The sequence below is a fragment of the Xenopus laevis genome, chromosome 5S (assembly GCF_017654675.1).
Source record: "Xenopus laevis strain J_2021 chromosome 5S, Xenopus_laevis_v10.1, whole genome shotgun sequence".
Lineage (NCBI taxonomy): Eukaryota > Metazoa > Chordata > Amphibia > Anura > Pipidae > Xenopus > Xenopus laevis.
In genome coordinates this window covers 32,680,414-32,697,912 of record NC_054380.1, presented here as the reverse complement: position 1 = coordinate 32,697,912, position 17,499 = coordinate 32,680,414, and the positions used below count along the sequence as shown (strand labels likewise).

The 17,499-nt window shown below is 38.3% G+C and overlaps 1 protein-coding gene across 10 annotated transcripts in view; it reads right to left on the bottom strand.

Moving 5' to 3' along the window:
• slc8a1.S (solute carrier family 8 (sodium/calcium exchanger), member 1 S homeolog) overlaps positions 1–17,499 on the bottom strand; it is a 297,009-nt gene that overhangs the window by 134,692 nt on the left and 144,818 nt on the right. The gene's annotated exons all lie outside the window — the stretch shown is intronic.

The window sequence follows — 17,499 nt, the reverse complement described above, 5'->3', positions numbered from 1 at the left end:
TTATGATTTGGATTTTTTTCAAGTCTTTTCCCACACCAGATTTATTTTCATGAAAATCTAATACGGTATAAAAGTGCACAGGAGTTTGATCGGAGTGGTTTTCAGAAAATAGTGAGAAATCTTTGGATTTTAGTAAATAACCCCCTAAATATTCTTAAAGAGGTTATTCACCTTCAAACACTTATTCCAGATAAGTTGCTTTCCGATTGTTCACCAGAAATAAAAACTTTCTATTTGTGTCCATTTTTCTAACATTGGAGCCTAAAGTGTAATTTTTCACCTTCTTATGTCTTTCTAAAGCAACTCTGGCAGGGAATATATACTATAACAGATTCAATCCACAATCACTATATCACATCTTACCAAGCAGCAAAAGCCCCACTTTCTAATACAGGTTTTGAGAGGATGGCTAACAATGTGAAAATTGGCCTAAAAGCAAATGTTATGGTGCTATCTATTTTATTTTCTTGTCTTAGTGAAATGTACTGAATAACAAAACAAAATCCTAGGCACAAGCATAAAGTGTTTTTTGAATCTTTTGAATGGCATGCCAGTATGAGGGGAAATTCAGAAAACAAGAAAGCTGCACCAAATTATAATGGACATAGACTGGGAATGCTTTCAGATGGAGCTAGTTTTTATATAAGAGCTATAAACATATAAAAAATATATTTGTATTATTAGTATACTAGTAGCCAATACAACACATTATGGATAACTTACTAACATTTACTGGTTATATGGAAATAACAGAAGTCAATCATGATGGATGCAAAACAGGCCCCTTAGCAGTGAGCATTGGGGTCTCTGCCTTGGGAAGAGCCGACTCCTCTATGTCAGAAATAATCTTCTGCTGCAACTCCACATTGAACATCAGTTGTAATGATGATTGTATTGCACTCTTCAAATGTCTTTTCATAGTGACTCATTATATCATTGAAAGTGCTGTTAATGGTTTCTGACTCTTCATTCATAAAAGCTAGAAACTCTAAAAGAACCTGGTAAATTAGCTCAGTCTGTTTGCTAATTAATACACATACATCTGAATAAATATTTATGTATACGGTGGTCTTGCTATTATTCCTTTAAATGACCACATTTCTTTATCCCATTTTATTTAGTATTTCAGGGAAAACATTAGAATTATTTGCTTAAAATGGACCCTGTGGGAGATGGCCTTCCCATAATTCAAAGCTTTCTGGATAACAGATTCTATACCTGTATTTTTTATATGTAAAAAATAAGGGCACAACATTTGCAGAGTTATAAATAAACACGTGCAATAGCATTTGTTTTGTTGTATCAAGCACAATCAAGCAGACGCTCCACTCAGCCACAATGAAGCTACATTTTGAGTAAAAAAACATGGTAAATTGTGCTTGCATATGTAAATAACTCTTTGGGGCCCATTTTCTCTAAAAAAAAAGAGGTTTTTGGGTTCTTTTTCTCTAGGAATTGTCAGAAAAACTCTAATTTTCATCATACTTTTTATATTCGGATCTTTTAATTAAATCAATGACATTTGTGCTTTTAGAGAAGGTGAGTTTATTTGTGGTTTCTAAAGCCTCTAAATCCACTAAAATTCGACCCTACGGGGCATATTTATTAAGGTTGGAACGGTAAATTTGAATTAAAAAGTTTCAAAAACTTTTTTGGTCAAAGCTCACAAATTTGATTTTGAATGTTAGATTTATCATACCTTGGCCCTGAAAACAGTTCTGATTCAAACATTCGCCACCTAAAACCTGCTGAGTTCATGTAGAAGTTAATGGCATAGGTCCGTTGAACCATTTGAAGATGTAAATTGCCTTCCTGACATTCAAGTTTTTTTTGGAGGAAAACTCAATTCGATTGAATTTAAGACGTTCGAGTTTTTTCATAAATAACCTCCCTTTTGAGTTGTGAGTACATTCAAAGTTAAAAAAAATTCACATAACTTTGAATTTTGACCATTGATGAATCTGCCCTTTAAGCGTCTGGAAGCACAGGGAGATTCGGGGAGATTAGTCGCCAGGCGACAAATCTCCTCTTCTTCGCAGCGACTAATCTCCCCGATCTGCCTACCCCTGCCTTCCGCCGGCTAACGCTTCGTTTTCCGAAGTTACCTCGTGAGGCTATTACGGACACCTCAGAAAACGAAGCGGTCCCTGTGCCTGCCCCCAGGCGATTTACATTTTAGCCGGCGGAAGGCAGGGGAAGGCAGATTAGTTGCCGCGAAGAAGAGGCGACTAATCTCCCCGAATCTGTCCGGGTGGCCAGACCCTAATGAACAGACCTCTACGTGTCTCCAAAGCAGCTGTTTCTTAATAGATAAAACCATCAATTCACATTTAACTTGGCCCTCGGTCCCTCATATTTCTACATTAACGGGGTTGTTGACCTTCCAAATACTTTTTTTCGGTTCAGTTGTTTTCAGATTTTTCCTTTAGAAATAAAGACTTTTTTCAATTACTTTTCATTATTTATTTTTTACTGTTTTTGCAAAATCTAAGTTTAAAGTTTAATGTCCATTTGGTGTTTGAGTCTGGCAGCTCAGTAATTCAGGTGCAGACTCTAAACTGTTACAATTTTGCAACATTTAATTGATACATTTCTCAGCAGCATCTCTGGAGTATTTAGCAACTATTGTATCAATTCTAACAGCTGTCTGTAATGAAACCCAGAGATTCTGCGCAGCAGGGACAAAGATAAGAAATGTATCAACTAAATGTATCAATTTAGAACAGTTTACAGGGTCGATGACCCCCCCCCCCCGAGCGGCTTTAGAAGGTGAAAATTTACACTTTACACTTCAATATTAGAAAAATGGTGACACGTACAAAATAAAAAGTAATTGGAAAAAGTTGTTATTTCTGGTGATATTTCTCAAAACAATTAGTTGTTTGAAGGTGAATCTATGTGTGATCTAGCCAATCAGTTATACAATACAAGACTGGTTCCCTGGAATCGTAATACTTTCTTTCAGCATGTTAGTATATTATAGGTCCTGTCTGTGTTTAATATATTATTCATACATTCAGTAATAGCTGATGTTAGTGGCCCTTCTATTTCTAACAAGATTTAAAAAGCAATACATGTTTCAGGTTTCACGTCCCTTCCAACTCACTTGCATTTAATTTGTATGTTGCTCTTCTGCTGACACTTATCAAATGCTTTAACTCTACTATGTGACCCAAAAGGGCACCTTTTGTTGAGAATAACAGCTTGCTCTCTGTCATTTATATTTGCAACATCAATTACAATATATAGAGTTCTGTCAGGAAAATAGTGATTTTCTTTTTATATTGAATGATCTTATATTTTAGACTTGGCAACTCTCTACGGATTGAATTAGATTTGGAAGTATATAGTAGGGTCAGAAATCCTATATCAGGTGAAGACGCAGGCATGGTATGTTGCTGAATCATGCACTTTGATTTTAATCAAATGTGCTCATCCTGGCATGGCTTATCAGAAATTCCATTAGTCTCTATTGGTCCCTCTAGAGAATCAAAAAAGGCACTTTGAAGCCTTTTAATTGAATAAGAAGCATCAATCACTTCTACACTGTATGCTGTTAAATTTTCCACCCTATCAAAACACAGCCGAGCCTCTGCATTGATTTTTATGAAAATGGCACCTCAGAAGTACAATCGGGCGCACTAAAAAATTGCATTATGCTTATAATGAAACCTTAGCTGGCTGTAGCCGTTGCAAAGTGCATGGCTTTCTTAAAATGTACCTTGTAAGGAAAACAAAAAAATAATATTAATAATAAGAGAGTGGCAGCAGATGGTGACCTGTCAAGTGGGAATCCTGATGATCTAGAAGAGGTCAAGGGAAAAAAGCCAATAGGAATGAATCCACAGCAGTTGTTCCCTTCTGATGAATCTAAAGTAGAGTCATTTAGTAAGATAACACATCTGGTATAACAGCAGCAGCTACTATATGCTAAGAGCAACTCTCTGGTAAGGTTCCGAATTGTACATTATTGCACTTAGATAATGAAGGGAATATAAACAGAATTTTTATTAATATATTAATAAAATATAATATATATTATAAAAAATATTAATATATAATTAATGTCTCGATTTATATAATTATCCCAGGAGGCGACAGGTTTGGCTTGCACACATGGGAGATAGAGAATAGGCAAGAGAGAGAGAGAGAAGGGGACATTCAAAAGCAAATAAAAGGGTGAGAAGACATAAACCCTCCAATCAAGTCAAAGAACATAAAAAGTGATATCTATCTTGATCCATATTGAAGCGTGTGTTAGCATTTAACCAACTGATATCAAGTGCTTTTTTGAGTGGTATAATAATGTATTCCTGCTTTTTACAAAATTCTGAAAAGTTTATATACAGTTTTAAATACATAGATAAATTTATGAATGAACTTGGGAAGTGGAATGTCCTGGAGAATAGCAATTTTATTCTCAAATTGTATTACATTGCATTTATTCCCTATTTATCAAATTAAGGCAATTTTAATATGTTACTGGCGTTAATGATTATGTGTGTTTGAGTAAAAAGCACAGTGCTTCAAATTACATAAAAATACACTTTTACAGAAAATGCCAAGTCTCAAGCATTCTTGTTAATATGGATGTACTCTAAATTGATTACAATAGAGACTCCTGTGTATGCATTGAGATTGATGCAGAATACAGTCTTACTACTGTATATATCATAAATATTGATACTCTGTGTCCTCTCTATGCTTTTATAGTGTTAATGGTGTGGAGACACTTGGGGGCAGATTCCCTAAATCTAGCGTCAATTCGCTAACGCCCGCAAGGACTTCGCCAATTTCCGAACGGGAGCAGGTGTCACTTTGCTAGCGAAGGAGATAGACGCTAGTGTTGCTTCTCACTCTAACGCCAGGCAAATTTTCGCTCTGGGGAATGGATGTAACATTGCAAATTCAGTAGGATGCGGATTTTACTGAACGTTACCTCATTCACCAGACTTGCCTTCGTCAGCTCAGATCAGGCAAAGTGCAATGGAGTGCATAGGACTTTCCCAATTTTTGGTGCAAAATCTTGCACTAAAGTCCCTAAAAACAAAAAGTTGCCAACGTTCACACCCTGGACGCAACTTTGCACTTTAAATTAGCGTTGTCCTAGCGAATTTATACCTTGTGAAGTGTTTTGATGGCTGCAAAGCCATCGTTGGCGAATTTTCGCGGGTTAGGGAATTTGCCCCTCGGTTCATGATGTACAACTTGTCATGTGATTCCATGGAGCACTGCCTATGCCCTCTGTAGTGATGTTCTTTTATTTATTTTGTCTGAGCCTACATTTACAAGGAGTAATTCTTTTTGTTATTAGACCCAATGGTAATTTCCTATGTTATAATGGTTTCTCCTCCTCTGTGTTCGAGAAAAAAGTGGTTTGTTATGGATTATCACGTGAAAACTCATGGGCAAGATTCAAATCGAGAAGAAACAACCTTTCTCCAATTACAAATTTTTTCCCATAGTCTTCAATTGAGTTTCCACAAGAAAAACAATGAGAACAGTTTTTTTCGGAATTGAATTGGATCTCAAATTCAATTCTATGCATGGTTTTTTGCGTGATAAACCTTTTTCTCACTGAATTGAATCTGGCCGAGTTTGAGATAAATTTTTATGAATTGAATTGCATCTCAAATTGAATTCTATCCATGAGTTTTCGCATGATAAACCGTTTTCTCACTGGATTAAATCTGGCCCAGTGTGAGATAAATTTTTCTGAATTGAATCGCATCTCAAATTGAATTCAATCCATGAGTTTTCGCATGATAAACATTTTTTTCACGGAATTTGCCCAATAGCGTTTTAAACCGTGAGATACGTTTTTCTGAATTGAATTGAATGTTAAATTAAATCACATCCATGAGTTTTCAAGTGATAAACCTTTTTAGCACTGAATTGCATCTGGCCCAATGTTTAAAAATCTTGTATATACTTGTTAAGGCACACTATACTCCTCATGCCTCCAGTCATTTACATGAATGGAAACCACCTGTCACCACTAGTATGGTTTCCATTCATATAAATTACGGGATGGGGAAACATCCGTTGTTTCTCCGTCAGCTAAAATACACAGGAGGAGAAAAGGTAAATGTGCAGTAAGCTAAATATAACAAAGCATTCTCCTCTTTCATTGAATACACAAGATATTCAGACCGTGACATAAGGTCTACAACTGTCCAGACAACAGAAAAGGCCATTGTAGCAACAGAAGAGAGGCTGTGAACATTTTGGCTGCAAGCTATAATAATCTATAAATTCTATTGTATAATATCTGTAGTGTGGAAAGTGGGGCAATGAGAGAAAATGTTTAGGCCTAGTTATCTTTAAGAAAATTGACTTACTATTTCTGATTCACTAAAAATGTACCCTATGTTTTCTATTTCTATTATTTAATTAACACTCCTGCAGATAATACATTTGCCAAATCTCACCATCAACTGGAATTAATGTATACCAGAAACCTAAATTACTGAAGATGTTTTTTCCCATAATTATCCTCTGTCATGAATAGTACTCTAACAAAACACATAAACTGGGAAGCATTTTGTGTAAAACATGCAACTGGAGGGGGCACCGGCTGGACATCCCTGAAGTAAATAATAAAATATCTAATTGCTAAACAACATATATTGTCATTTGTACTCAATATTGCTCCTCAACTGGTATTGAGCCAAGGGCAAATATCCTTTCATCCTTACCATAAGATAGTGATCCCCAACCAAGAGTTTTGAGCAACGTGTTTTTCACCAAAGCCTTTGATGTTGCACCTAATGGCCTCAACGCATGACCTTATTTTTGGATTTATGCCTTGGAGGCAAGATTTGGAGGCATAAAGACCATGAGGCAAATTCACTAAGATTCGTAGTTGCGCCAGCGTCCGCTTCCCGCATTTCGCAAGGCGAATTTTCGGCCGTGCTACGCAAATTCACTAAAATCCGAAGTTGCACTGAGGGGAAACGAAAGGTTTCGAAGTTGCACTAGCGTTAATTCGCCAAGCAAAGCGAAGTTACGCTAGCGATGCTTAATTTGCATACGGCGCCAAATTGAATTTACAATGGAAGTATACGTAGCAGCACTACACAAGCCTGGGAAACCTTCAAAACATCAAATAAAATTTTTATTTTGCCCTACACATGTGCCCACTGTATAGTTAAGGTGCCATGAGTTAGGAAATGTAGGGGGGAAGGAGGGTAGCCCCAAAAAAAATTCGATCTGTTTTAGCCTATCACCCATAAAAAAAGAAAAAACGCCAGCGTTTTTTGGGACTTAAGATTTCAAATTTTTTTTGAAGAAATCCCTATCTACTCTATTGCACTTCGCCTGGTCTGAGGTGGCGAAGGAAGTCTAGTGTAAAAGGTAGCGTTTAGAAAAATGCGCGCGTCAGTGAATTTGCGTAGTTACGTACATTGCGCAAATTCGCCAGGTGTAAGGGTGCGAAGTAACACTAGTGAATTTACGCCAGTATCCGTTAGTGAATTATTAACGAAAATGCGCTACGCTAGCAGATTAAAGCTAGCGTTAGGCGCTTCGTCCTTTAGTGAATTTGCCCCCATGTGTACTGCCAAACAGACCCACATGTAGTTTCCCAGTGCACATATGGGCTGCCAAATAACCAATTACATCCCTTTTTGGCCACTCCCTAGGAACTGTTTTGTGTTTGTATTGCTCACCAACTTTTTTTTTTCCATTTAAATGTGGCTCACGTTTACGGGTATCAGGAAGAAAAAAACTGATGATCCTTTTGTGACATTTTTATATATAGTGGGTCTTCTTCTGTTGTTCTCTGTTTATACCCAGCAAACAAAACCCTACATGACTAGAAAACACTTGGCACAATTGTATAGCTGGCTACCACCAGGCATATTCTAAATACAGGCTAGCTAGACCCAGGCATGTTCCACATTTGGAAAAATAACTGGACTTTTGTCTCTTGGGAACCCTGAATAAGCCCTCATTACATGCAAGGCTAAGTTATATGCTCAGTAAATCAACCAGCTGCTCTGGGACTGCAGCTTAGTTTTTTTTTCACAAGGCCTGACAACTTGGAGCCCCAGATAGCTGCCTATTATATTCTGTAATCTTAGCCCCTCAAGAGGCACCCAGAGCCATTTTGTACATAAAGGCAGCAATGTGACAAAGGGTGCTGGCAAAAAAAGTCCCAAAATCTGTTGTTAATTCTTTATGTCAATAAAAGCATTTCATATATTTTTCCTTTTATGTATGCATTCTCTATAGGTTTTATTTACGTGGGTACGTGGCTGAACCATCTACCACAACAAAACCTTGGTCTACTAATCTTCCAGGTGGCAGTTATTTTGTAAGGTCTGACCAATTTTACATAGCTACAGGATTAGAGAAAAATTCAATGGCACACAAGGGGAATACTGGCAGGAAAAGCCCTTGCTAGTTTTATTGTGGAGTAAGGGGCGTAACTATAGAGGAAGCAGACCCTGCGGCTGCAGGGGGGCCCAGGAGATATAGTTCATATACAATTTCTAGTTCATATACAATTTCAAAAAATATTGATAAAACAGAACAACCTCTGGATATGTTGGGGGCCCTAAAATTAATTTGCTGTGGGGCCCAGTAACATCTAGTTATGCCACTGTGTGGAGTGCAATGTTTTGGGGGAAACCCCTTTGTCAAGCAACAATCATTAGAGTCCATTTGATAAACTAATTGCTGAAATGGGACAATACAAGAATGCCAAGGGTTTCCAGAAAATCAGTAGGTTCATGAAAGTAATGCCTTGTCACTTTGTGCAAAGGTTACTATTTTTAAGTTCTCAGGATCAAAGCAGTTAATATTATCAGTACTAGTTCCTTAGAAAGAACCTATTCTTTAAAAGTGTTGCTTTTAAACTGTAGTGAATGTTTATTAATCCTGTTTCAACAATAGTTTAATCGTTTTATTCTTCTAGTTGTTAATATATTTAATGATTTATTTTTGAGGTGCTAAACCTAACATTTCTTCCTGGCTGCAACCAACACACTCATGCTGGCAGTCACTGACGGATTTTCCCTACTATGATTTGCTCTTTCTAGCATGACTCAACAGCATAGTTGAGTTGTCTGCAGGAGTAAAAAAGTTAGCTTGCAGAGGCACATCAATATAAACCATCTCTAAAAAAGTATAAGAAATCAAACTTATTTATGAAAACGAATTACAATGTATTAAGATTCCACTACAGTTTAGTGACTACTGTATACAGGTATAGGACCTGTTATCCACAATGCTCGGGACCTGGGGTTTTACAAATAAAGGGTCTTTCGGTAATTTGGATTTACCTACTGCAAGTCTGCTTGAAAATTGATTAGAATATTACTTAACCAAATAGGATTCTTTGCTTCCAGTAAGGAATACTTATGACTTTATTGGAATCAAGTACAAAGTACTATTTTATTACTGAAAAATAATTTTTACAATTTTGAAAATGTAAAATGGAATCTATGGACGATGGCCTTCTTGTAATTCAGAACTTTCTGAATAATGTGTTAATGGGTCCTATAAACATTTCCTCTAGACATAGCCATTTTTTTCATCACTATGAATAGATACTTTTTTTCATTGAAACAGCAGAGCATGTTCAATATGGATTGCCTTAAAGTTGTGGTTGTGTAATCTCTCCACAGCCGTATAGCTACAGATTTGTGTGGCCTTTCCATTTGTATAATTGAAACTGGTATACACAGAGCAACACGAATAGAGATGTCGCGAACTGTTCGCCGGCGAACTTGTTCGCGCGAACATCGGGTGTTCGCGCTCGCCGGAAGTTCGCGAACGTCGCGCGACGTTCGCCATTTTGGGTTCGCCATTGTTGGCGCTTTTTTTTGCCCTCTCACCCCAGACCAGCAGGTACATGGCAGCCAATCAGGAAGCTCTCCCCTGGACCACTCCCCTTCCCTATAAAAACCGAAGCCCTGCAGCGTTTTTTCACTCTGCCTGTGTGTGCTGAAGAGATAGTGTAGGGAGAGAGCTGCTGCCTGTTAGTGATTTCAGGGACAGTTGAAAGTTTGCTGGCTAGTAATCGTTTTGATACTGCTCTGTTATTGGAGGGACAGAAGTCTGCAGGGGTTTGAGGGACATTTAAGCTTAGGTAGCTTTGCTGGCTAGTAATCTACCTTCTACTGCAGTGCTCTGTATGTAGCTGCAGTGGGCAGCTGTCCTGCTTCTGATCTCATCTGCTGACTGCTGCAATAACAGTAGTCCTTGTAAGGACTGCTTTTATTTATTTTTTTGTTGTTTTACTACTACTACTACTACTACTACTATAAGAGCCCAGTGCTATTAGTCTAGCAGTGTTGGGGAGTGGGACTGGTGTGCTAATCTGCTGCTCCTAGTAGTTCAGCAGCACCAACTTTAATTTTTTTTTTTAATATTCATTTTTTTTTTATTTTACTTTTTTTTATTTTACTACCGCTGTAGTAGTGTATAAGTTGACCTTTTAGGCATTATTTGCCCTGTAGGCATTATTTGCACAGTGTTTTCTTCAACCCGCCATCGAGCTGTGTGACCTTGTTCACATTCTGTCTAAATATCCATAATATTACCGTCTCCAGAAAAAACACCGGAGTCACTTTTTTCAAGCAGCCATAATATATTTTACGTAATCCGTATCCACCGCTGTAGTAGTGTATACGTTGGCCTTGTAGGCATTATTTGCACACTGTTTTCTTCAACCCGCCATCGAGCTGTGTGACCTTGTTCCCATTCTGTCTAAATATCCATAATATTACCGTCTCCAGAAAAAACACCGGAGTCACTTTTTTCAAGCAGCATTCATATATTTTACGTAATCCGTATCCACCGCTGTAGTAGTGTATACGTTGGCCTTGTAGGCATTATTTGCACACTGTTTTCTTCAACCCGCCATCGAGCTGTGTGACCTTGTTCACATTCTGTCTAAATATCCATAATATTACCGTCTCCAGAAAAAACACCGGAGTCACTTTTTTCAAGCAGCCATAATATATTTTACGTAATCCGTATCCACCGCTGTAGTAGTGTATACGTTGACCTTGTAGGCATTGTTTGCCCAGTTTTTTTAGCCACAGCCACTGAAGCACAGAGGCCAGAAAAAATATGCCATATAAATGCTGAAAATAGTCATTTTTTGCCATACGTTGACTCAACGTATATGGCAAAAAATGACTATTTTCAGCATTTATGTGGCATATTTTTTCTGGCAACTGTGCTTCAGTGGCTGCAACCAAAAAAACTGGGCAAACAATGTCTACAAGGTCAACGTATGGCGAAAAATTACTATTTTCAGCATTTATATGGCATATTTTTTCTGGCAACTGTGCTTCAGTGACTGCGTCCAAAAAAACTGGGCAAACAATGTCTACAAGGTCAACGTATGGCGAAAAATGACTATTTTCAGCATTTATATGGCATATTTTTTCTGGCAACTGTGCTTCAGTGGCTGCGTCCAAAAAAACTGGGCAAACAATGCCTACAAGGTCAACGTATGGCAGTTGTTTAAAGAGAACAGTAGATTACTAGCCAGCAAAGCTACCTAAGCTAAAATGTCCCTCAAATCCCTGCAGACTTCTGTCCCTCCAATACAGAGCAGTATCAAGCAGATTACTAGCCAGCAAACTTACTATCATCTGTCCCTGAAATCACTAACAGCTCTCCCCCTACACTATCTCTTCCAAGCACACACAGGCAGATTTTTCAGATACATTTTTGCCCTTGATCCCCCTCTGGCATGCCACTGTCCAGGTCGTTGCACCCTTTAAACAACTTTAAAATCATTTTTCTGGCCAGAAATGTCTTTTCTAGATGTTAAAGTTCGCCTTCCCATTGAAGTCTATGGGGTTCGCGAACCGTTCGCGAACCGCTCGCATTTTTGCGCAAGTTCGCGAATATGTTCGCGAACTTTTTTTCCGACGTTCGCTACATCCCTAAACACTAAAATTGAATCATTTGTTAAGCCAGTCACACAGTTTCTAAGTTGCTTTCTTGAGCTCAAGTTAATGGGTCTCCTTGTCACAACTGGATAAATGAAGTTAAAAATTGTTCTTGTGTGTAGTGATTTATATGTAGCAGTTAACCAGACATCTGATTTAAGTACTACACAGAACCCAGCAAAATGATTCCCTTCATTTTGCAATTCTTAAAAATAGCTATTGTTGATGTTACCATTCTTCAGCAGGAGTCTTTTTGGCTTCTGCTCTGCGGCCTGAATGTCTATTGTTTATGTACGGCATCCCTGGATAGTGAGAGCATTCATATTTTTCCAGCCACAATTACATGAAATAAAGCAGATCTCTATATTTTCACTTTCCAGGTAGCAAACAAACCATTTTACCCTACATTAAATAGTAACTGACCTCTTGTTTTTTTTAAAAAATAACTTGAAGCTGGTAAGGATTTTGATATCCCCTGTTAAACACTGTTAGACAGTGGAACCAAAGGGTTTGTTTAGCTAGCAGCTCTCACAAGATCAAAAGTTTTGCACAAGTTTTTGGTGCAAGTTGCAAATTTACTAAAGGGCGAAGTGACTAACGCAGGCGAAAATTCACACTTCGCCGATTTACTAACGGTCGTTGACGTAACTTCTCTAGCAAACGAGATAGACTCTAGCGGTACTTCGCTCCCTAACACCTGGCGAATTTGCACTCTGGCGAATGGACTACACAAATTCACTAAGATGCGGATTTTACTGAACGTTACCTCTTGCACCAGACTTGCCTTCGCCACCTCAGACCAGGCGAAGTGTAGAGTAGAGTAGATAGGACTTCCTAAAAAATATTTGAACATTTTTCTGTCCCAAAAACGCTAGTGTCTTTTCCTTTTTCAGGGTAATAGGCTGAAAAATAGCGTAATTTTTTTTTGGGGTAACCGGCTTCACCCCTACATTTCCCAACATATGGCACATAAACTATACACTGGGCTTATGTGTAGGGCAATATGACAACTTTATTTTATTAAGGTTTCCCTGGCTTGTGTAGTGTAATGTATTTGCTGCAACATATACGTCCATTGAACTTTAACTTCCCGCCGTATTCAAATTAGCCAACGCTAGTGCAACTTCGCCAGCGTTCAGCACCCTGGACGCAACTTCGGATGTTAGTGAATTAGCGTTGTTCTGGCGAATCTACGCCTGGCGAAGTGTTGCGCTGTGAGTGAAGCCGTCACTGGCAAATTTTCAGAGGTTAGGAAATTTGCCCCTTAGAGTGCAACATGAGTTTCTACTTATCTGCCCCTTAATTGCAAGCAATTTGTTAAGCAAAAGTTGTAAGTGCAACAGGTGATGGTTATAGGGTTCTCTTGTGCCTGATCAAGCTGTGCCTTGTATCTGATATGCCAGCAGAGGGACACCAGCAAATTAGCACAGCACACTACTGTGCAAGAAAAGTTAAGTGCATGACAAAACCATGGAAATGAAATGATATTGCACCCATTACTGAGCCTAGCACTTGTACCTACTATTAGTAAATCATGCCTAAAATGTATTGGGCTCTTTGTAAAAATGCCTGCATTAAATTAGCTTTAACCAATAAGATTATATAAGGCAGGCCTTTACTCAAGTCCTTAGGTTTTATTTTACCCCAACGGAGCATATTTCAAAGATGTGATACCTTCAAAGAAGCTGTGGTGGATCAATTCAGAAATACCATCTGAACTTTCAGGATGAATCATCTTATTGATTTACTTTTGTCCCAATCAGGATTACCTTTAAAAAGTGGACCTGAGGACAAGGAGTGCTTCCGTAGAGATTATTTTTCTTTTAACTGGGGATAGAAAGGGCTTACAAGATATTCTATTTAACAGCCAAACTCATCAATGGAAAAATGCGGAGGTTTAATTTACCTCTCTCAAGAGAAGTGCACTATTGAAAAGATGTATGCTCAAGGATATACATTAAATTATTATTGGCTAATAGGTTTAATTCACTTATCTGAAGTTGGTGGTCCCAAGAGGACTGGCCAACATAACATTGAAGAGCTCTAAAAACTAATTGTATTCTAACTAAAAAGCAAAAGGCTTTGCTTACATAATTTCCAACAGGTTACTTAATGATACTGACTATAATATTGATGTGCACTTAAAAGCCTAAGACAACTGTTTTGAAGTTATTTAAATGTAACTTCACTTTGAGGGTGTATTTGCCCTTGAGGAAGAACTTCAACTGGATAAGAAGTCTCAGAGGTTAAAACTAGTTCAGCAGATGGGAAAACAAACATTCTGATCTGCAAATAATAGCAATAGGATTATTAGATAATTAAATTTGCATAGATGTACATAAAGGAGTAACACTTAAGGCTGTGATTTCACTTTGAAGCTTGCTGAAACTGTCCCATTAGTGACAATCCCCAACGTTTTTGTATGTTCATTTAGCTAGATCAGGGAGAATTTGATTTGGGTACCTACAAATATAGACCTTATGGGGGTTATTTATTAAAGTCAGAATGCTGAATAAAAAAAATACTTTACTATAAAATCCGAATTAAAATTCTGAAAAAGTCAGAATCCGAAAATCTGGTATCTCAGACCTACCGAGGTTGTATATAAGTCAAGGGAAGAGGCCCCTATCTTATTTGGAAGTTTCTGTGGTCTGCACTGGAATTAGCACGAAAATCTGACTATTTCTAACTTTTCGTGCAAAAATCAGAAAAATTTTGGCTTTTCAGGAAAAAGCCTAAAAAATTGAGTGATTTGGGAAAAAATTCGGAACAAAATTTGTACAATTCAGATTTTCCCAAAAAATGTTTTAATAATAAATACTGTCCAATCGTGAATTCTAGTTTGGTCGGACTTCTTTTATTAAAATACTCGGACTCTGATAAATAAGTCCCTTAATATTATCCAAGGTCATTCTCCAAATGCGACTATCTCAGTTGCAGTATACTCGATCATATCAAACATTTATTAATAACTAACCAGGCACAAACCTATGTTTCCATGGATGATGCACCATACACTTTAAATCAAAAGTCCTTTTGTGCTGTAACAGAAGCCTACAAAGTTATTTCCAAGTGAACAGTTTAAAGTAGGGCCTTTCAGTTGGTGCACTCGGCTAAACAGAAGAGTACAGACATCAGACAGAAGCTAATGCCTTAACCATATATGGCCAAGGAGCCACTAGAGAGAAAAAGATGCAGGGCCTGTCCATTTGCTCTCAGATGCTTTACCAAAGGGAGACGTTAACCTTTGTGTAACCTCTATGTAATTCACTAGTATGTGTACAACATTAATCATCTTTAAACAAGCAGGGAAAGCTTTCCATTTTAAGTGGCACTTCTTTAACAAACATTTCGACTTCAAACAGTGGAGCCCGGGTTTCCTTGAGCAAAATCCCATGCATTTTTCAAACTTTTAAAATATCTGAAGGTGCACATGTGTTACAGCATCTATTCTAATAAATGATTTAGCTTGCAATACAGGTATGGGACCTGTTATCCAGAATGCTCGGGTCCTAAGGTTTTCCAGATAATGGATCTTTCCATAATTTGGCTCTTCATACTTTAAGGGCAGAGACGCATGCTCAGATTCGGGGAGATTAGTCGCCCAGCGACAAATCTCCTTTTCTTCGGGGCGACTAATCTCCCCGAACTGCCTTACATTTAGAATGTAAATCGCCGGCGGGATGGGGTACCTGCGGGTTACCCGCAAAAAAAGCGGGCACCCTGGGGAATGAGGGGAGGATTTTCAGGTGCGGGTATAGATGCGGGTCGGGTTGCGGGTCTCATCTAAATATCTTATCTTATGTAACTTTTACTCCTTTTAAAGTTTTACAAAACTTGTTTCTGTCCCTGTCCACTTTTGATGATGTCACTTATGGTTTGCAGCACCATTACTTCCTGTTTGATGGTGGTCGGCGGGTTGCGGATAAAGCAGTTGCGGGTCTGGGTTGGGTAGCGGATCAAAGTGGGTAAATATGCGGGTTGCGGTTCTGGTCGCGGCCTGCAGGGCGTGGGCATGAGTCGGGTCCGTGTCTTAGAAATTGGTTCGGTGCAGGACTCTAACATGGAGCACTTCGTTTTCCGAAGTCGACCGAAGTTGCCTCGCGAGGAAACTTCGAGAGACTTCAGAAAACGAAGCGATCCGAGTGCCATCCACTGGCGATTTACATTCTAGCTGGCGGGAACACATTTTGGTGAGATTAGTCGCCCCGAAGAAGAGGAGATTTGTCATCGGGCATCTAATTTCCCTGAATCTGAGCATATGTCTCTGCCCTAAGTCTACAAGGAAATCATGTAAACATAAAATAAACTCAATAGGCTGGTTTTGCTTCCAATAGGGATTAATTATATCTTAGTTTGGATCAAGTACAAAGTACTGTTTTATTATTACAAGGGAAATCATATTTAAAAAAATGTATTTGGATAATATGGAGTCTATGGGAGCTTTCTGGATAACGGGTTTCCGGATGACGGATCCCATACCTGTGTATGCAAAAATTGTCACAGTGCTTCCCTTATGTCGGTAAGCCACTTTACCACCAATACAATTCCATGTAATGCAGTAGAGTACATAAGAGAATACCCGTCTAAAATATAGGGTTATGAGAAGAGGCTCATATATCATTGAATGTTCTAAGAAAAGGTTTTTCTTCTATGCACATTGTATCCATCCTTTACCACATTATATGGTTATGAAACAGATGTCTAAAGTCTGCCAGTCTGCTCGTTATGCTCCAAATAAACTGACGAGCTTCTCCAATATGTGTGCTCAAAAGGTACAGCAAAAAGAAATGGCAAAGTATCATTGTGGTAGAAAACAGAGCTGCAACATTCATAAAAGCATTTATTATACTTACATTAGACTTGAAACCAATTTGAAGTTATTAGTGATTGTCCTATGGGAGGATTTACTGGATATTAGTGCTACATGACCTAAATAGACCAGTCTAAAGGATCAGAACTGCAGCCCCCGCCATGTCCAGATTGACCTATTATGTGCAATGATAAACCAGTCAAAGATGGAAATGGTACGTCCAATTTTCCATTTTCCAAGGATTTTTCGGTAGGTTTTGGAGGCAGCATTTCAGACTGTTCCAAGTGCCTGACATCTTTATATCAAGGGACAGGATTTCACAGCCCTAACTCTCAAAACAGCAAAAACATTAAAGGAACAGTTCAGTGTAAAAATAAAAACTGTGTAAATAGACTGGCTGCGCAAAATAAAAAATGTTTCCAATATAGTTGTTAAGCCAAAAATGTAATGTATAAAGGCTGGAGTGACTGGAAGTGTAACATAATAGCCAGAATACTACTTCCTGCTTTTCAGCTCTATAACTCTGAGTCAGTCAGCGACTTGAAGGGGGACCACATGGTACATTTCTGTTCAGTGAGTTTGCAATTGATCCTCAGCATGCAGCTCAGATTCAAAAGCAACAGGTATGACCCATGTGGCCCCCCTCAAGACACTGATAGGTTACTGCCTGGTAATCAGTCAGTGTAAACCAAGAGAGCTGAAAAGCAGGAAGTAGTGCTCTGGCTATTATGTTAGACATCCAGTCACTCCAACGTTTATACATTACATTTT